Genomic DNA, 22,424 nt, shown 5'->3' on the forward strand with positions numbered 1-22,424 from the left:
CTTCCCTTTTTTTGTTTCTACTCTAATGGCAGTTAACACCACCAGCTAAACCAACTTCTTAATAACTCTTTAAAAAAAAAATATATATATATATATATATATATATATATATAATTTTTTTTTTTTTTTTTCTCTTTCCCCTAGATGTCCTAACAGCAGCCCATGCCATCAGTGCCTATTTCTTTTAAGTTTTCAGTGGGCTATATTTGTAGCCATGTTATCAATAATTGCAATAAGTATTTGTATTTATGTGAATAATATATCAATTTGAATGGTACATTTGATAAAAGATTACATAACTATTAACATGAATTAGCATATGATGCAAGAAAGCAAGCTTATAAAGCATCAGCCAAAAAAAAAAAAAATTCCCCATTTCACCCATCCATTCACTCCAAAAATGAATGGATGGGTGAAATTAATCCACTGTTAATCATATGCAGGCCATTTTTACCATCTTTTTTTTTTTTTTTTTTTTTTTTAACTATTTCAGATCTTAAAGTCAATTTCACCCAGCTGACTTTTAAGAAAAGGTGTCCTAATTTCTAAATTAAAAATTCAAATTCCATTCTTAAATTTTGGAAAGAATTCAGCCAAATTCTCAGCCAGTTACATCATAATGACATTTATAAAATAAAAACCTAAGTAAGCTATCACCAACTTCCAGAACTAAGGAAGTGAATGCCAGTGATGTATTTGCTAATTTTATAATGAAGGGGCAAGGAGTCGCATAACATTTAAAGCAAAACTTAAATTGGATATGTTGCCTATCATAAAATGTACACAACTTTTTTTTTTATTTTTTTAATTTTTTTACTGCAAGGCAATTAGGAAACTCATGCCTGTGAGCCACAAAACCTTAGATACACTAAGCAAATTCCAGTAAATCATAAATGGTGCCTAAAGCCAGTAGTGGTTTCAGGTAAAGACTAAATGTGGCTACAGCCCCCCCCCCCACACACACACCACCAATCAAGATAATGTGGAATTTTTTTACTGCTGCATGACAAATAAAGTTTAATGATTTCCTGGAACATTGCTTTAGTCCCCCTTAGAAAATCCTGATTCCCAAGACAATTGCTTTAGCCTCCTTCAGAAAATCCTGAGACTGCCACTGCCTGAAGTAAAACAGAAAGCATAAAACTGAATACCTATGTAAGGCAACACAAGGCTTTTTAAAAATCTAATTTACATTCCAAATTAATAAATTGGTTCCTGGTATATGCCATCATGGCACACATGTAATGCCATGATGACAACCTGTCCTGCTGTCAGAAATGAATAACTGGAACTAGGATTTGTCAGACCTGTTGACATTTTCTCCACTCTTTATATTCCAGTGTCAGTGTTCCCATGTTTTATCCTTCCAGTTCAGTATTTGCATAAATATGCCCTTCAGTTGTCATATGAAATCTGAATACCCATGTTAAATTTGCTAATAAAAATAATAATAATACAACTATCCATAAACTCAAATGGCTATTAAATTTTACTTTTTCCATTACTCACCATCTAGATCAGGAATGGTTGTACCTTTGGCACCAATAACAAGTGCGAATGGCACTACAGCATAATTTTGCTTAATCATCCCAACAACAAAAATGCTTTGAATGCCAACACTTTCCTTGTATGTATCCATTTTTGCAAATTAGTGGCAATTAGTTTCCCTGGCACATTAATGAAATAATAGGTTAAAAAACACAAACACTGCACATTTAAGAGTGCCAAAGGAATTTACCAAATCCTGGTTCAAGTTGTTCTATGTTGACAGCAGGACCACAGTTAATGTCATCTTGACACACACAATGTGCTACAAAGACACTCCCCAGAACATCACACTTCCAACATGCCATACTGTAGTGTTCATGCTAGCATGAATGGTTGATTGACTCATGCTGTGGTCTCATTTTCTAGTCCAACTGTCAGCATGAAACAACTGGAACCAGGCAACCTTTTTTCCACTCCTCAAAGACCCAATATCTGTGTTCCTGTACCCACTTAACCCATAGCTACTTGTTTATCAATGACAGAGAAAGAACCTTGTGAAGTAGTCTGGTGTTATATTCCATCCTTGACAAGATACATAACTGGATATTCTGATATACTGCTTGCACATTAGTATTGTACTGCACTGTTATTTGGGATGATTTTGGTTCATATTAAGACTTCACAATTCTTTTTTTTTTTTTTGTCCCTCCCCCATTGTCCTGTCACACTAATAAGCTATCTCCAGCCATTAGCTGGATGGATTTTTTCTGGCTGTTGGCCCATTTACAGCACGCTGTAGACACTGTTGCTCATGAGCAGGGCAGCAGTATCTGTGAACAAGTACATTTGGCTACAAGAGCTGTGCCGACAGGGCTAGCCAGGTGGGTAAAGTGCCTACCTGGCAACCCAAAGGTCGCGGGTTCGTATCCTGTCTCGGGCTTGGATCTGAGGGAAAAAAATGCAAAAACTTTGGGAGGTGCATTATGGCCACAGAAGCCGATGCACCAACAAATAACAAAAAAAAAAAAAAAGAGCTGTTCTGTGTACATTTGTTACTTCAGTTTTTAAAGATCATTTTGTCTTTTGTCTAGGCCAGATTCTTTATTTTGTAATATTTCTTATATTGCATTAATTTATAATATTTGTTTTATATCAATTTTCACACATAATTTACAAATGTTTATTTTCCTCTTTTTATTATTCAAGGAAATATGTTTTACTGCAGCAAGAATCCAATCATGAAAGTTAGAGATTCTTGGAACAAAACCATACTTTCACTTCTATCCCATCTCCATTGTTTACAAGATATTTCTTTCAAGAACCTTTTTTCTGTCAAGTCAAGTTCTGATAATCCACATCTCAAGAAATTTTTCCCTTTTCCCACCCACAGCAAGGATAGAAACTAGGAAGTATAACACTGGAAGTTGGTAGAATCAACACATTTGGGGCCAATTTATGTGGTTAACATTCCCTACCCACACGGAAAGTCACTATTCATTTTTATTACAAGTTATAGTTAATACATCTACATAAATAAAATGCAGTAGAAGTTTCTTTAATAATAAATTGGGCCCCAATATTCATTTACATTAAACTTTGTATGCTCAATGTAAGCATTATATTTTAGATGCAACTGCCAAAAACTGTTTCCCCTTCCTGAAAATAAATTTCCAGTGCCAAACATAATTTGGGAATACCTATACAACTACATATGTTTATGCTAAAATCTGCCACCAGATAAAAGTCAAGTTTTTGTATCTATACTTGGAAATGACAGCTACAAAATGTGGCTATCATTTCCAAGTATAGATACAAAGGAAGTAGGATATTTAAACTTGGTTTGAGTGATCTTGGGACAGCATGATCCAATGCAGCTGTTTGTGAAAACAGGGATTAGTTTAATCCCTTCAACTTGTTCCGTAGATGAATTACAAGTAATATGCATGTAGCTCTTAATGTTATTGTATATAATGACACATAGTGAGTATGCATTCTGGTAAGAGAACAGTAGTCCATTTCAATTTTCATTTGGTTCTACTGCTGCTTAGTAATTTCATTTTCTTAAATCTAAATTTTGGTTAAAGACTGGATCAATGTCTGAATCTATCTCCAAGAATTAAAATATATAAAACTAATTAAAGATAAGTTTATTGCAGCACACCTTCCAAGAAAAGAGCCGTTGATAGTCACATTAACTTTTCCATATATACTTGTGTAATCAATGAGCAAAACTGTGCTATTAACAAGCAATCAATGCTTGAAAGGCAAATTCATTTGGATAACTACTATTCTGACAGTACTTGTCCTACAGGGGCTTTTCAGATCATAACACATTCTTGCTCATTGACTGTATAATTATAGTTATGAAAATGACTACTCTGATGGCTGCCATACGTTTCAATCAGAGTAGTGGCATATCATCATGAACTTGGACTCTACTGCAAAGTCTTTATTGACTTTCAAGGTCATTTTTATCTTTTCCCTTTAAGCCCCCCCCTCCCAAATTCAGGGCCCTTGTGCAGCTGCATCATAGGATAATACACCACTGAATTAGAGTGAGTGTTTTATACAACTATTTTGCTTTGTGTATTATTTTCTTCCTGTGTAGTGAAATTAGTTCATACAACTTAAAACCTGAAAAACAGTTTATTACTTTGGACAATTATAAATTTTGCTTACTTCAGCCAATTTGCATTTTATTATATAAATAAATAAATAAATAAATAAATAATCTTTATTACAAGTAAGTGTTTATGATATTGGTTCAATGTATTACTAGTATATGCTCATCACGGCAGCAAGGCCATACTAATAAACAATACTAATGTGCAGTATATAAGCTATATCAAGAATAACAAATTTTTTTTGTATATAAAAATACAGAAAAGCTAAAAATCTTCTAGTAGTTTGCTACAACATGAATAGACATTTATTGTAGGCTATGTACAGAAGCTGTATTTTATAACCTTATTTATATCCAATTTAAGTTATAATCTTGATAATAAATTGAGCATTGCAGTTCATAACTTCATATATATATAAATTTTACATAAGTAACTTGTATTAGTGAAAACTTATAAGAGTTGTTTTCTTAATTTTTTTCGAAAATTAAAAAACTGAACATTATAAGCTTATATATCAGCAATATAAATAAACATCTATGATTCAAATGCGCACAAGGGGAAAATATGTAAATAATATGATTGTAAACTATGCTGGGTATATTCGCAGGTATCAGAAATAAAAGTCTACTGAAATCTGGCAATGATAACAAAAGTATAAATTGGATTTATGTCAAATTATTTTGAATTAATAATTACTAATAGCTTTGATATGCCATACAGGCACATAAAACTAGAAACATATATTTCTAAACAATATACAGATCTGCATTTACCCCTTTATCAGTACATATATATCATTGTTTGGTAGTAAAACAATAAATCCACTTGCTCAGAATAATCACTGAGAGGGCATAAATTCCAATTGAGGAAATATAGTTGTATGATAGATGTGTGGAAGTTTGCCTTTAGCCAGGGGGTGGTTGACTGCTGGAACAAACTTCCATCTGTCGTAAAAGTTGATAGCTTAAATAGATTCAAGGCAGAACTAGACAAACATTTGGAGCGAGCGGATGGGTGAAATGAGAAGGGTGTGTGTGTGTGTGTGTGTGTGTGTGTGTGTGTGTGTGTGTTTTTTTTTTTTGGCTGATGTTATATAAGCATGCTTTCTTGCATCATGTGCCTTTGCTAATGCTAAGTAATTTTTTTGATAGAAATCCTTCATATTATGGTTCCTTCTTAAGCATTCTAGTTATGAAAAAGATATTGAGAGGACCTGTGTCAAAACCAAAAGAACAGTTGTACCTCTTTGTTGATACCATGGTAAATAATTATACCTCTTATCAGTATCACAGCAGGAAATCTTGACAGTCACAGCAAGTGACTGTCAAGTCAAAGTCACAATGGTAAGCATTACTTAACTTTGGAACCCCCCATCCCCTACTTTAGTGCCCATGACAGTCACCCATCCTGCTGCATCACTGTCTTCTACGAAAAGCGGAAACATGTAGGCATATTTTAAAATTTTAGTGCAAAAGAGCCATTTAAAGGGCAGAAAACAATGCTGTTTTCAGTATCTAGTCTATGACAAATGTAGAAGTTACTTGAATATTTTTCAAATATATCATCAGAACTGAAAATATTCAACTACATTACCCAAAAATGGAAAATTTAATGGCAAGGGCAGTTTTCATCACATTTGAAGATGATAAAAAAAAAAAAAAAAAAAAACACACACCAGGCTGCCATTTTTTGTAAACTGCAAACTCAAATACAAATCCCAATAATTTATGGAGATACTTTACATAAATATTAAGCAATACACAATATCCTTTTTCTATTAATCTGAGTGAAGAATTTATTTGATATCAGAAATCTAATTTATCAATCAGTACTATTCCTCATGCATATTACACACACACAAGTATAGACAAAAGAGAACTGTTTCCTACCTAACTCTTGCTAGGCTCATGAAAGAAATGTATTTCCCCCATAAATTTCAGAACAGAAGACTGCATATCATTATCTAGATGGGTAACTATAAAAGGTGTCTGAGCCCACGCACCAAACCTACAAATGTATTCAAAATTAACAGTGGATAATCTGTTTTTAGGAGTGCATAATTGAAATCAGTGAAGACAGTTTTTTAGTGTGTTCAAGGGAAATCACATTTTGCTTGATTTTTTGAGAATACAATACAATACTGGCAGCACTGTCAAATAACTTATATGACCAAAGGTACACAGATAACATGAAAATTTTTGGAAAATACATCCGAAATATTAAGTTTTGGATTTATTTTTTAATTTGATCTTTAAATTGGAAAGATATTGACTCAAACTTTCATTTTCCACTTTATTGTCACAGTATATAACTATCTGGATGAGCATTATATTCTTCTAGCAAAAATTTATGCCACTGGAAATATGGAAAACCAAAATGTGCACAAAACTGGATGAACAATGGATTCAATTTTTTTTATTGCGTGTGTAACCGAATAATTCAGAAGTCAAGTTGACAGTACTATTCTCTGGAATGATGCCTTTTTCTCTGACCACCTTCTCTTTTCCATTTCTTTATTTGACACATTCATCTTACTAGGAATGTTTAAAACTATTTTAAATAGTCAAATTTATTACATTGCTTGTAAGAATTCTGAACCCAAATACTTGTACTATTACTATTTACAGTGGGAAGAAAAACAAAAGGGACGTTACAAATTTAATATAAAAAATAAATTCTTATATAAATATATATATAAAAACTAAAAATTATATGAAAACAAAAGGGAAGAGGAGGTGGAGGAAAATTTATTTGTTATATATATAACGAATTTTGCTTGATTTCTTGAGAATACAGTACTGGCAGCATTTGTCAAATAACTTATGACTTATATGTACACATTATATATATATATAAAGAAATACTGCTTAAATAAAGTACCTATTTTCAGTAGCAATTAAGTAAAACATTCTCCCAGTGATTACTATGCTAAATATCATAATGTTAACTGAAAAAAATACATTTTGCTAATGTATTATAATAGTTTATGTATCTTTATTATAATAGTTTTTTTCTTTTAACTTTTACAACTCAGCTATTTCCTGTTTCAGCACAGTGAAGAAAAAAATACATAAGAGGAAGGGGAGAGCTATCAAAAGGAGTGAAGAGATCCCTTTCCTTTCAGAAAGGTACCCCATATTGTTACCCCTTCTTTCAACTAAGGTCAATGTCCAGGGTAGCTTGGGAAAAACCTTACTCTGTTCTTAAAGGATGTTTCTTTACTGCACAGCATTAGCTAAGATTAAATTTGATTTATAGTTGAATAATAAAACTTTAAACCAGGGTTCTAATCAAGTTTTGATATCTGTAAGACATCATTTAAATGAAGTATGATATATTCAAAAAACTATTTAATTAAAATTATCATAGTTTTAATAGTTAATGCAGAGTATATACTTTCCCTGATAGCTATTATTATGAATTTATCTTTATGGCATTTATTTTCAATAATTATTTCATAAATATTTCTTATGGTTTTGGTTCTATATTACAGATGCTTCTTTTTTCTTTTCTTTTTTTTAAAGGTGGAAAATAACATTGTGATTTTTTACCAGTAATAAACAGCAATAATTTCAAATACATATTTCAATACTGTTCACTAAATTAACTAAACTTCTTAATAAAATGTCTTAGGAGATATTTAAGTTTGTTGAATCATTCAAGCATGATCAAGGTGTTTTTTTTTTTTTTTTTTGATAATTTGTTCAGCATTGGATGGATATTAATATTTTAACTTGTGCTACCCTACAGTAGAAATCTGTTTACTAAAAAATCCTAAACCACAAAGAGTATTTGTATTGATTCACTGCTAGGGTGGATTTATACATGCTAAGTAAGCTGTAGACAAGGACCAATACTTCAATAAAAATCAGTTTTAATGTGCGTTTACCTATTCGCTTTCCTATTTATATACACCATTCGGTTTTTTTTTTTTTTTTTTTTAAATCATACAATGCTTTTACATCTACGAACGACGTCGGTTTAAGTATCACTGTTGGATTTTGCTGTGTAATCGGAATAATAAGTCACGGTTGAGAGACGTTTTTTCTCTCTTTCTTATGTTGCATATTATAGAATTCTCTCCCTTGTGAACACATTTCTGCTGGGAGTGTTTCATTTTTCTCATTGAATAAATAATTTATCTCTCTTTCTAACCAAAATGTGAATGATTAAATTATCATTTTATCGATAATCGAACTCCCAATTTGAAGTCTTTTTTTATTATTATTTGCTAATAATAGAAAAATAAATAAATAAAAAAAATCACATATGATGAGCGCCCTGAATAAAATCAGACCGGGGCCAGAGAAATGCGATCTACCACTGATCGCGGTAGATCGCAGAAAAGACCGTGCGCGGCCACAAGGAGGTTGCGGGCTCGAGCCCGTACGTTGCCACGGCAAAAGCACGGTCGTTGCGAACTGTGGTGCCGAAAATCTGGCTTAATTCAATATGTATATAGTCACACCAAATATGTACACTTTTTTTTTTTTTTTTGTCTCGGCCGTATTCAGAATAAACGGAAATTTATTACACCAGATAGATGTATTTGTGATTCTGCCGCCCCCTCGCAGTACTTTCAGTTTTGGTCTAAATACATATGCCTCCTTGCAAATATCGACCAATTCAAAAGAAAAACTATTTCAAAATAAACATTTACGAAATAACTATTGCTAAAATTCATAAAATATATTGAATAAAAGCGTATATTAGAATAAAGTCAAAACACAAATTGGTCAATATTTGAAAGAAGTCATATATAACCCCAGGGGTTCGCATCTGGTGAGTATGCGCTTGGCGCACCCAGGGGTCTGAGCTGGATATCATCATTCTTCTCTTTCTTTCTTTCTTAGTAATTCCTTTCTGCTTCTGACACTCTCTCTCTCTCTCTCTCTCTCGGGGTAATTCAGAATTTTTTTTTTTTTTTTTTTTTTTTTCCCGGCTGGTGCAGCATAAGCCTCAGGCTTCCTTGCACCATATGGCTAATTATAATAATAATAATATGTATTCAATTCCTAGCTTCAAAAGGTTCTCCAAAAATCATACAATGATATTTGAGCATTGTATATTCAATTATATTTGAGCTAAATAGCCTCTGGTTATTGTTTGAAACCATTTAACTCAGGGGGTGAGAAAGTTGCTGGATAAATTTGAGAAAAGCAGGTGTTCCTTATATTATTCCACCAATGGAAAAACAACCACCAAAAACATGTAAACACTGAGATCTTAAAATATAGATTGGAAAAGCATGTGATATAACTTTCAAAGAGGATATTGTTGGTAACATACAAGTTGGAGGTAAAAATAGCAAGCATTGATAAACAGCAATTTACTAGAGCAGTGATTCCCAACCTTTTTGACCTGCGGAGCCCTTTTAAGAATCAATTTCTATGGAGGAGCCCCTGTGCCGGTGCTCGTACTATAATAATTTTAAAGCTAATGGTAGCAAAATGAGTGAACATTGTCTGCTAGAGAATGTGCAAAATTCAACTTGGCAAATTTTTATTCAGAATGCGATTTCTAGTTTTCTAATTCTTTAATTTCATTCAATTTTTAGCTATTTTATTTTCCTGGAGCAGCTGCGGAGCCCCTGGGAAGTTTATGCGGAGCACATTGGGAACCACTGTACTAGAGTATAGGCTAGAGTGCTGTAGTGGTTACTGGATCCATCACATGATGGATCCAGTGATTTTCCTTTGCTTTAGCTTGTTAACAGGATAGACTGTTTTTTTACAGGGATGGGATATACTTCAATAAAAGGGGTGCAAGAATATTTGCTGATGCTATGAAGGCAGTGACAGGTGGGTAGGAAAACTACCAGCTTGGGGAGGATACACAGACTAATAGTTTAACTAGAGCCACAGGCAGATGTGAAAGTGATTCTTGAATTGCTACATGCAGCAACCTGAAAAGCAAAGTGTCTAGGATTTCAGGCTCTGCTGGGGTCATCATGGAACAAATGGAACATAAGCTGTGTTGGGGTAACTAAGAGTAAGAACATGTGCATATATGCTTACATGTACACTAATCCTAGGAGCAATGTAAATAAATTTGATGAGTTTAAAGTACCGATTAAGTCAACAAATGCAGACATTGTAGGAATAGCAGAATCACAGTGTCATTCAGACAAAAGTGATGCTAAATTTGAATATGGGCAGAACAAACTATACAGTAGGGGCAGAAGAGGTGGAGTTATTGTGCTCTTAGTTAAGAAGAATATTAAATCTAAGGCAGTGCATCCAGTTGACTTGGGTGACGAGTGCAATGTTGAATCAGTCTGTTGTGATGTAAGGTACCATATCAAGTGGTCAGGCATGAGGGTGCATAAATAGACATGCTTTGAGTGACCGGGGTTCAAGCCTGTGACTGCTGAATAGTGTTTTTTTGTGAACTCCTCTGACCATGTGGTCATCCCAGAGTATAAACAGAAAAATATTTTTTTTAAGCACTAGGAAACAAAATTGAGAGTAGGAGTGTGTTATAGGCCTAATGACTGTGATGAGTATACCAAACTGCTATACAGGGAAACAGAGTGGGCCAGCAAATCAGAATGTCTCATCTCATGATGAGGAATTTTAACTTTCTAGATATTGACTGGAATTTGGTTGGTCACTCACACACTAGGAAGACTTCTGTGGATTTCTTGGATGACTGTTTTCTACAGCAGCTTGGTGGAGAGGCAACAGGAGGAAACAATCCTCTTGATTTGGTTATAAGCAGTAATTCTTTGTGTATTAAGAATCTGCAGGTAAAAGATCGCCTGGGTGGCAGCAATCACAGTGCATTAATGTGGAATTTGATTAAGGACAACTACTATCAAGGGTAAAGGGAACGATTTTTTCTTTTGTAAGGGTTACTACAGAAGTCTCAGTTTTAAAATTGTGTGCAATGGGACCAACTGATTATGTTACCAACAGCAAAATCTAAAATGGGAAGTAATCAAAGAAATTACTAGGCTCTCCATACCAACAAAGAAATACTGTTCAAGGCTTAGACTTAAATATATGTAAAATGGGAAGTAATCAAAGAAATTACTAGGCTCTCCATACCAACAAAGAAATACTGTTCAAGGCTTAGACTTAAATATATGTAAAATGGGAAGTAATCAAAGAAATTACTAGGCTCTCCATACCAACAAAGAAATACTGTTCAAGGCTTAGACTTAAATATATGTCAGATGAACTATTGAGACATGTGGCAGAGAAGAAAAGTGTATGGAATGCATATAAATTATCAGGTAATACAGAAGGCTAGAAGCCTATAAATTAGCCTGTAATCAAGTCAGAAAGGAGATTAGGCAAGCTAATGCATATTACAATAACTCTCTGGCAAGGAATGCAAAGAAAAACAACAAATACTTCTATGTTTATATTTACAGTAAAAGGAAGGGATTGAATTACATTGGGTCACTTGATGTTTATGGATTAAATGTTGATGGCTCTGCTCAGATTGCGGACAAACTGAATAGGTATTTTGCATCAACATTCACACAAGGAATTCTTTAGAGAAGGCGATAACAGAAATTTATCAACTCTAACCAGGTGCTAAATAACTTTGTGATAACTAAAGGAAAGTGGAGGAGAAACTGTTGAGGATGGACATAAAAAAGACACCTGGGGCAGATGGAATCTATCTAATTATATTGAAGGAGGCAGCAAAGGTGGTAAGCAACCCTTAGCCATAAGCATTCTTGGATTCATAGGTCCCTATGGACTGGAGATGTGCAAATAATTTATAATTCCCAATTCATAAAGAGGGATCAAAGGTGACATGAGTAATCACAAACCTGCTAGCTTAATATCTGTTCCAGTAAAAATAATGGAATCACCTGGTTAAAGAAGCAATACAGGACAATTTGGACAGGCATGCAATTACAGCATGAATTTATTAAGGGGCAGTCTTATTGATTGCTATGATGCAGCGACCAAGAAACTGGGTGCAAAAAATAATTTTGACATCATATACTTGGATTTTAAGAAAGCTTTTGATACAGTTGCACATAAAAGACTGCTGTACAAATTGGAGCAATGTGGCATTAGTGGCAAGTTACTGCTATGGATAAAGGGATGGTTGGAAGAAGACAGTAGTTATCGATGGGTACTGCTCTTTGTGGACTAACGTTATTAGTGGAGTTCCCCAGGGTTCGGTGCTGGGTCCACTGTTGTTTTCAATATCTGTCAATGATACTGATGAAGGTATATCAGGCGATAGTGAAATTATAGTAGTCTTATCAGGCTTAACGTCAAGTTTGCAGATAATAAAAAGGTTGGCAGGGTGGTTAACAACAGTCATCAGGGTGAGCTACAGCAACAAGAGCCAGGAAAATTGGGTTGATAGGCTGAGAAATGGCAGTTAAAGTTTAACATGACAAATGCAAGGTATGGCACATGTGTAGTAGTAACTTATCAACCATATGGTACTACATTCAGGAGTAATGGAGAATGAAAAAGACCTGGAGTAACTGTGTGGTCAGATATGAAATTCTCTGAGCAGTGCAGACATGCTGCCAGGACAGCTCTTGGGATTTTGTCAATGATATATGGAAACTCTGCTAGCAGGGATAAGGAGGTGATTATCCCTTTGTATGAGGTCATGGTTAGGCTGCATCTTGAGTACCGTATACAGGTCTGGAAGCCTCACTTTAGGAAGGATGTAGATCTGCTAGAATGGATGCAGAGGAAGGGCAACCAGATTGGTGAAGGGAACAAAAGGTTGCTCTTACCTAGAAAGCTTCAGTTCTGCGAATTGCAGTGTCTCGAGACTAGGCACCTGTGGGGAGATCTGATTGAGGTTTTTAAAGCCTTGAACGTATTGAGTAAGCTGAATGTTAATGGTATTCTTATACTTGCTGAGAGTATACACAAGGGGGCATAAACTCAAGCTGAGAAAGGATGGTTGATGGATATATATACGGAAGTTTGCTTTCAAGTGATTGAATTGTTGAACAGGCTTCCATAGGTTGTTGTAAAAGTGGATGGGTTGAATTAATTCAAGGGAGTAGACAAATTCTTGCAGGGTATGGATGGGTGAACTGCGGTTATTTTTTTTTTTTTTTTGGCTGATGCTATACAAGCTTTCTTTCTTGCATCATTTGCCATTACTACTAACACTAGCTGCAGCACATGGAATAATTAGAGGCTGTTGTTTGGTTTTTAGGAGCATCAGCAACTAACACAGAAAAAAATTTAGCAAAAAATATATAAATAAATAAAACATTTGCCCATCTTTCCTTCTCATAACAGTGGTCAACAAAACTTCCTATTCCCACAATACTATGGGAAAGTTTATTCCAATAATCAACTACACTCTTGACTGAATCTGCCCATCTATTCTAGTCAACAATTTTCAATTTAAATCTATAACCATGTTGTGTGTGTAATCTGAGAAAGAGTAAGGATACCATCAGCATTTAGTTTAAATGCTCTTAAACACCTCAACTAGGTCTCCATGCAGGTGCCTAGTTTTCAGAGATTGCAATTCATAGAATAAATCTTTCAAGAATATCCTTTCGAACTCATCAAATCTTGCTCTTTTCACCCTTCACAATATATCTATGTCCTTCCAAAAATGAGGTTTCAAACTTATATGCAAGTTCAAGTTGTAGTGTAACCACTGCTTTACATTAATTTAATCATTTTATCCCTGCTGGCAAAGTTTCTGTATACTGTATCACTGACAGAACCTTCACAAGCTATCTTAGCAGCTTGTCTACACTCCTCGGAGAATTCCACGACAGATTAAAATTTCTCCTAAATCCTTTTTATTACTGACTGTCTTGTGTTTGATGTTACCCAAATGGTATGTTATCCTGGGACTACTGATACCTAAATGCAGGGTACCTTGCATTTATTTATATTGCATTTGTTCTACTTCCACTATCACTTTTCAACCTAACTGGCCAGTTTATCTATACCAAATTTAATTAGCATATACTGCATTATGTCACTAATCACTCTGCCCAGTCTTGTATCATCTGAAAATTTATATACTACGCTTGAAATACCTTCATCAATAACAGAAACAGTAAGGGGACATAACATTGAACCCTGTGGTGCTGCACTCATGACTTAAGTCCATAAAGAGCAATGCCCATTTACAACTACACCCCTGTCTCCATCCACTTAACCATCCCTTTATCTATACTAGTAACTTGTCCCTAATACCAGATTACTCCAATTTTTACAATAACTGTTTGTGTAGAACTGCAAAACTTCAGTGAAATTTAAGTAAAGGATGTCAAACTATTCTCTGCATCTAATTCCCTTGTGACAACTTCATAATAGCTAATCAGAATAATCAAGCATGATCTCCCCTTATAGTTGATCTTGACTTCATTGAATTACTCCAAGCTGATCATGAATTACTTCATTAACTGCCGACTACATAATTTTTCCTGGCACAGAAGTCAAACTTACAAATTCTGAAATTATGCACCACACCCTCTACATCACTTTTATGAATAGTAGAGATAATTACACATCTCCAATTTCATGTAGTTAAACTGAATTTGAAACTAAATCTCTATTTCAAGGAAGTTACTTCACATTAGTTTAAATGCAATTTTTTTTGCTATTTTACTATTATTGAAAGTAAAATGCAAATTTTTGTTTGCTATGTGTTTACTTAGAATTTGGAGAGTTACAGTATTTTTGTTTCTTTCCTTTTAATATGCAAGACTTATTGAAACTGATTATATTTCCTTTGTAATTTAATAATTTTCAATTTTCTTGGTGTTTTTTTTTTTTTTTATTACTTATAGTACAGAAGGAATCATTCACAAATTATGTAATGCAAGTAGGAGAGGGGTCATATAAAATGTATCAATGTTTATGGGTGAGGGCAGTCACACAAATGTTAGGTCAACAGATTTATTCACAAAAAATTGTCTTCAACTGGAGTATAGCATTCATGGTCATGTAATAATAGGGGTAGTGTGAGGGGGAAATCAAACATGTTCTTAAAAAGGGGCAAAATATCACACATTGCATAACCGTGAATGGTCTCTTAAAAATTATTCCAGTCTCTGATCATAAAAATCATAGGATGATTCAGATCAACCTATGATTTTTAGTTTACAAAATTTGTTAACTAAATGTACTGTACTACCTATAGGGTAAGGTTATCAGGGACTGAGGTGAGAAGATGTGGTGGGTCCCCCAGACAGAAATCTTCCTGGGGGGGGGTCTCCTCCAAACAATTTCCTGCCACTCCCTTAACAAGGCAGGTGGCTGGCACCTCACAAATTTGCACCTGATTATTAAAAACATTATGCCTATTCTAAACAACACTTAAATAGCAGTACATGCAAATAATTTTTTAATAAACAGATAAAAAGGAACGTTTGCTATGGATCTTTAACAGCACTACATCTTACACACTGTAAGACTACCACCACACTGAGTTGCCTTAGTTACACTACACATAAGCAAACTCTCCAGTAAAGAGCAGTATATTTGCTGGTCTTTTTCTATTTATTCATCAAGAAAAACCACTTTAAGACATAGCTATTAAGTAAATTAATACTTAAAACTCCTTTACTGGTCTACTAAATCATAAGATTTTATTCCAATATGTTTTCTTTTTCCTGGAATACATTACTAAAAAAATGATGAAAAACAATAGAAATAAATATTTTTTAGGGATCAGAAGAATCTATGTGGCTACACACCTGCAGAGGAGTTATAATTATGGCAAGAATATACTTAGGATATATAAAAAGTAAATTTAACAGTCACTTCACAGCAAGCAATCGTTTACTAACAAACAGAACTTAATACAGTACTTCTTTCTCTTTACCTTTCTTAAAAGTTGCATTTATGCAAGTGTAAATATTAGACAATAAAAGGATTTTTAAAATATTTATGTCAATATCAACAACAACCCATAATTTCAACAACTTTATAAATTCAGCTGGCTTATAGTAATACAGCTGCTGAATAATGTTTCACAGTTTTGGTGTTAACTAATTTCAGTTAGCTTGTTTTTATTATGCTAACCCACTGATGATTTGATTAGTGGGAATAATGATATTCCAGCTATTCCACAATGATGAGGTCATTTTCATTTTTAAATATCTATAAAGATTCACTTTTAAAAGCAAAAACCTTTCTTGATAATACACAGCAGATGGAAAACAACTTATTTTAATCCTGTCTGTTCGATAGTTTACTACCATTAAGGTAATATTTTCAAAGCATGTCAGTTTCTACCAGATCCTACTCTTAGTTCATACCCGGAATGCTCTGATTCTAGTCTTTAACGATGATGTTGGAATCTGAATTTAGAAGTACATGCCATTTCTGACATTAACTGAATCTATTCCACATGGCTTCAAGACCAAATGATTCCATACAGAAGGAAAGGTTTCCCAAAAATTCTGATGTACCATAAATCAATCCAAGCAAGCATGCATCTTCCCCCACAAATGATCCCACTAGATAAATATTAACAAATATAACCAGATGTTTTATCCAGGGACAGATTTAAACTTGTCGTGGCCCTAAGCTATAACATGTATGAGGCCCTTCTCTCTTACTATTCACCTGTGACAATATTAAAAAAGGATTTTTTAAGATGGAGCAAGGCCCTTGTAATGTAAGGCCCTAAGCTGTAGCTTGTTTAGCTTATATGTAAACCCAGACCTGGTTTTATCAGCACTGTTTCCATACTCCTCATTCCAACCCCCTTCCCTGGTGCCTCCGTAGCCAAGTGGGAAGGAGCAGCAGTGCATAGCACACGCTTCTTGATTAGACCGGGGTTCGAGCCCGTCACCACCAAATACAGAGGATGCGGAAAGGTCAGGGAATGACCACCGCATATCCTGGAGCAATATGGCCATAGTTGCTAATGCTCATAAAAAAAAAAAAAAAAAAAACCCAACAACCCCCTTCCCTTCTTTTCAGTAACACCAAAAAAACTAAATCAATTATTGTCTTCTTACTATGCTTTTAACAGTTTCATAGCAAAATCCTTTGGTCTAAAAAAGTTAATTTCACTTAATGAATCCTTTTGTAAGCTTCTACTTAAATCAAAATGTTATACTTCTTTATAGTACACTTGGTTGCATATATTTGACAACAAGGGCTTGGTACACCCAAGGTCCTGAGTTGGATATCATCATTCTTCTCTTCCTTGGTGATTCTCTCTCTCTCTCTCTCTCTCTCGTCTGGTACAGCATAAGCTTAAGGCGTCCTCATACCATATGGCTAATAATAACATCCATGATTTTTGTATATTATTACAATGAAAATAATAATAAAAACAGAGTAAATATGAAATTTTATTTTTTTTCTTCTTCACCTGCTAAATATTGTCCTTTGTTTGCATTCTTACAGTTAACATTAAAAAATAAGGTTTCTTTTTATACCCTAGAACAGCAAACCAGCAGCAAGTAGAGATCACAATTGCATGCTAACTGTTTTAGCAGCCCTCTCACATCCCTTACGCAGATTTAGTAGCGAGGACAGACTCTCTTCTGACACGACGATTTGCCTCATGGGAAAAATTTTGCGACAAATATAAAATGTTCAAACGGCGAATGTTTCCAAAAGAAGTGTATTTACCAGATCTCAATTAATAATGGGCCATCCATTTTTTGTGGCAGCTATATTCAATCATGCAACATACATATGTGCCCATATATGCTATCTCAAGATCACAACCAAACCTGAATATCAATCACCAAAACTGCACGGATTCAAGAAAGATACACCCCAGGGCCTCACATCTGGTGAGTATGGGCTTGGCACACCCAGGGTCCTGAGCTGGATATCATCATTCTTCTCTTTCTTTGCGATTCCTTTCTACTTCTGTCTTTTGCTTGCTTGCTTGCTTGCTTGCTTGCTCTCTCTCTCTCTCTCTCTCTCTCTCTCTCTCTCTCTCTCTCTCTCTCAGGAGAATTTTGGGAATTTTTTTTGACTGGTGCAGCATAAGCCTCAGGCTTCCTTGCACCATATGGCTAATAATAATAATATGCTTAAACTTAAAACTTCATAAATTTTTTTAAGTGTTTCCTAAATCCATAAAGTGTTTTTAAAGTATCCCTATTCAGAGCCATCTGCCCCACCAATCTGATGGTCAGGTTGAAAAATTTGGTATGCATATTATCCTTCTTTCATCAGTGAAAATGTGTTCAGAACAGGTCTTGTACAAATCAGATCAAGCAATGTGAAGTGGCATTCTATCTGTATAAACACTGTGGATTTCAGGCATCCTCATTTATGTACAGGAATGAAAGGTTTCCGGCATCATATCTCAGAATGGTCCAATGAGGGAGGAAGTGGTAAAGCCAATCCAAACAACTACTTTCAGTGTGTAAAGGAACTGCATGCACCAAGTGGAAGTTTTCTGATGTCCAAACATGGCAGTTATAGATATTCATGCTCTCATTCAAAATGAAGTAGACTTGTATTCCCCACAGGATGTTCCACTGCCATCGGTTGTCCATCTACACGTATGCCAGGAACGTGATGGTGAATGTCTTTCTCTTCTCTGCATCACTTTAAGTTCTTGCAATAAAAAAAAGTTAAATTTTGTTTAAATTATGCCAAAGCACCTTCCATACTGTGGAAGTAGATATATATCCAATTTCCATGCAATGGAAGCAGCACCAATGCTACCCTGTGAATGCTGCTGTGCTAAATCCTCCTTGGTGGTTGTGACCTCCTCTACATGTGCTTCATTAATAGCTTTCTACCCTTGTCTATGCACTATACTCAGTTTCCTCAAATTTCTTTATCAACCATCAGACAGCAGGTAATAACATCAACAGGGCTTTCTAAATGTTTTTCTAACATCAATATTTCCAAATCATCATTGTTGCACTGTTACCATTTGTGTAAAATAGTTTCACTAGGAGCATGTGATCTCATAAAGAGAAGTGTTGTGATCTTCTCCCATGCCCTTTAAAGCCATTCCACAACCACAATGAGCAAAACATGCCAGTAACAGCAATATTTCTGCCTCTGGTGGTGAATATGTGAACTATATTTTTTTTTCTATCATTCTCTTCTCCATGGTGTGGATAATAGGCACACCATATTTCAATTCAATCTGACCATCAGATGGCACTCCTGAAGTCTGAATACAGTTAACTTAATTATAAAGATCCAATATACCAAAAGATTACATCTTTTTTAAATTTCAATGCCCAAAATTTTTCTAAACTCAATTCCACAGAAAAGTTTCTAGCTATGGGAAATAAACTATGCAATTAAAAATATTAACTGAAAATGAGTAAAAAAAAAAAGTTGCAAGTTAGGTGGAGGAATAGACATGCATTTTTTCAACTTTCTATGGCATTTCAAAACACTGAAATAAATAGTAATGAGAAGCTTGCTTTAGTATCACGTGTTTCTTCCCTCCCCAGCTTTTAAACTCTCCACAGGTTTTCATATATTAACACTTTAGAAGAAAGTTTTCATGGTATTTTCACATACAATAATACAATTATGTACACTTATTTCAGACTAGTTTGATGTCAAATGCTTTGACATCAAAACCTCCTCTAACCTTTTGATGTCAAAAGGTTAGAAGAGGTTACAACTAGTCATTTAGACAAAAATATTACCATTAGTTGTATTCAGAGGTAATTTTTATTGCACTCTGAAGTTACTTAATATCTTTGATTGTTTTTCTGCTGGTATCAATACATTCACATAAATATCTAGTGATTCATGTACAACAGTTATAAATTTCAATCTCATCGGATTCACTTGGGTACTGTATCTATATTCACTTTGTTATGGGGTCTCAGATGTCTGTGACTGATTTTTCATAGCATTATGTGGGCTAACTATTTGCTCTTGTTCTGCAGGATTACATTGGATAAGAGCTTTTGGGATGCCTTGGGGATGTAACTTCACTTTGTAATTAAATTAAAACTGGCATATCCATCTGCAATACCTCACTGAAATAACTGGATGATGGGTTGAGGAATTACTCAAAATAAACCATGTATACTTTTTCTTCAACAAATGCCACAGATTGCTGATCTCTGGTATAATGCTATCAACAAAGTACTGCTACTACTATTATGCAATGGAGCTGTTAAATACATTCATTATAAATAAGCACGTCGAATGCGAGTAGTACAAAAATATCCTTTAATACACTATAAGATATTATGTCTGATACACCGTGGAATATATCACATTCCATTCTTGGTATTCTAGATGTTCCAGCCTTTGAATTTCTTGACTGGGCTAAACTGTCAAACATTTAGAGTCTAGAAACAAATTTAAAACATGAATATTTCTAATAGTGCTGTTTTCAAAGCTTCCTGGGGAATTCACATTAAAATAATGCTTTTGTTAAAGAACCACTGATTACTAAGAATTCTTCTTGAAGTGATGGTATAATCTAGCCCACTTTCTGCACTGTTTCACATCCTGTGTTGTACATAAAGCTACATTTGGCATCACTATGTATTTTTCTCCAAGCAACCCATTAAAATCTGTTTATAGATCCCACTTTCGGAATTGCTGATCTAAATAATAATAAATAGTTTCAAGTTGTCTATAGATGCCCATACAGTAAGATGCCAAATATATATTTTTATTAACAGACAGTAATGATCTCTACAAAATAACTGAAAATGCAAGAAAAGGTTCTAAAAAAATAGACAAAGTATACAGGCAAGATATAAATTCACAAAGAATAGCAATTCTGTTCCTTCTTACTACTAAGCTTGAAAAAACAATACACCTTTTGTAATGGCTTCAGTGATGATAAATTCTCTTGAGCAATAGTTTAATTATTCTACATCAATATTTAGGGGTTTAAGAATTTGAGAAAGAGAAATTCTTTCTCCAATCATCTGTATGTCTGCTACTCTTTATGAATACTACCAAGCACACAGTGATGAACTGAATATGCAGGATATAAAACACAATGAACCAATTGCAGGATTACTCAGTTTTCCTATCATTTCAGTGAAATATTGGAAGGGGACCATTCCTTCTCTCATGCAGTTTTTTCAATGCACAAAAGATGGCATTCTGCAGAATTTAGCATTAGCAGAGGCATACGATGCAAGAAAGCAAGCTTATGTAGCATCAGCAAAAAAAAAAAAAAAAGCTCCCATTTCACCCCTCCATTCATTCCAAATGAATATCCAGCTCAGCCTTAAATTTATTTAGGCTATTAGCGTCTACAACAAAAGATGGAAGCCTGTTCCACCAATCAACTACTCGCTGGCTAAAGGCAAATTTCCGCACATCTACTCTACAACCATCCTTCCTCAATTTGAAACTGTTCCCCCTCAGGTTCTTAGTCTGAGCAAGAGGAAGAATCCCATCAGCATTCAGCTTGCTCAGCCCATTCAAGGCCTTATACACCCCACAGGTGCCTACTCTCCAGGTGCTGCAATTTGCAGAACTTAAGCCTTTCTTGGTAAGAAAACTCCTTTGTTCCCCTCACCAATCTTGTTGTCCTTTGTACTTGTTCTATCAACTCTACATCCTTCCTAAAATGAGGCCTCCAGACCTGTACACAGTATTCTAGGTGTGGCCTGACCACTGCCTTGTATAATGGGATAATCACCTCCCTGTCCCTGCTAGCAAAATTCCTATATATCATTGACAAAACTCCATGATCTGCCCTGGCAGCCCGTCTGCACTGCTCAGCAAACTTCATATTTGACTGCACAATTACCCCCAGGTCTTTTTCACTTTCCACTTCTCTGAGTGTAGTACCAAACAGTTGGGTACATTTCTCTTTGGTTATCATTACCCATATGCAGTATTTTGCATTTGTCAATGTTAAATTTCAATTGCCACTTCTCAGCCCATTTTCCCAACTTATCTAGATCCAGTTGGAGTAGTATACTGTCTTTACTGTCATTAACAACCCTGCCAACCTTTGTATCATCTGCAAACTTGGACATTAAACCTGATATACCTTCATCAATATCATTGATAAATATACAAAACAACAATGGGTGCAACACCAAACCCTGAGGAACTCCACTAACATTTGTCCACGAAGAGCAGTGTCCATTGATTACCATTCTCTATCGTCTCCCACTCAACCATCCCTTTATCCATTATAGCAACTTACCCTTAATGCCATACCTCTCCAATTTGTACAGCAGTCTTCCGTGTGCAACAGTATCAAAAGCTTTCCTGAAATCCAAGTATATGATATCAAAATTATTTTTGGCATTCAGTTCCTTTGTGACAACATTAGTTTTTAATCACTTAGAACTGGCATTTTGCAGATTTTAATCACTTTTTTTTTTAATTTGCCCAAGTTGCAATTGGAAATCTTACAGCTGGATAAAAGGATAAGCCTTCCTGCTTGGGAAGATATGGA

General features: G+C 34.7%; 1 protein-coding gene across 1 annotated transcript in view; it reads right to left on the reverse strand.

Annotated features, from left to right (window-relative positions):
- The window catches only part of LOC150075109 (uncharacterized), a 481,445-nt gene that overhangs the window by 447,907 nt on the left and 11,114 nt on the right, over positions 1-22,424 (reverse strand). The gene's annotated exons all lie outside the window — the stretch shown is intronic.

Source organism: Mastigoproctus giganteus, chromosome 14 (assembly GCF_048544385.1).
Source record: "Mastigoproctus giganteus isolate SK-2022 chromosome 14, ASM4854438v1, whole genome shotgun sequence".
NCBI lineage: Eukaryota > Metazoa > Arthropoda > Arachnida > Uropygi > Thelyphonidae > Mastigoproctus > Mastigoproctus giganteus.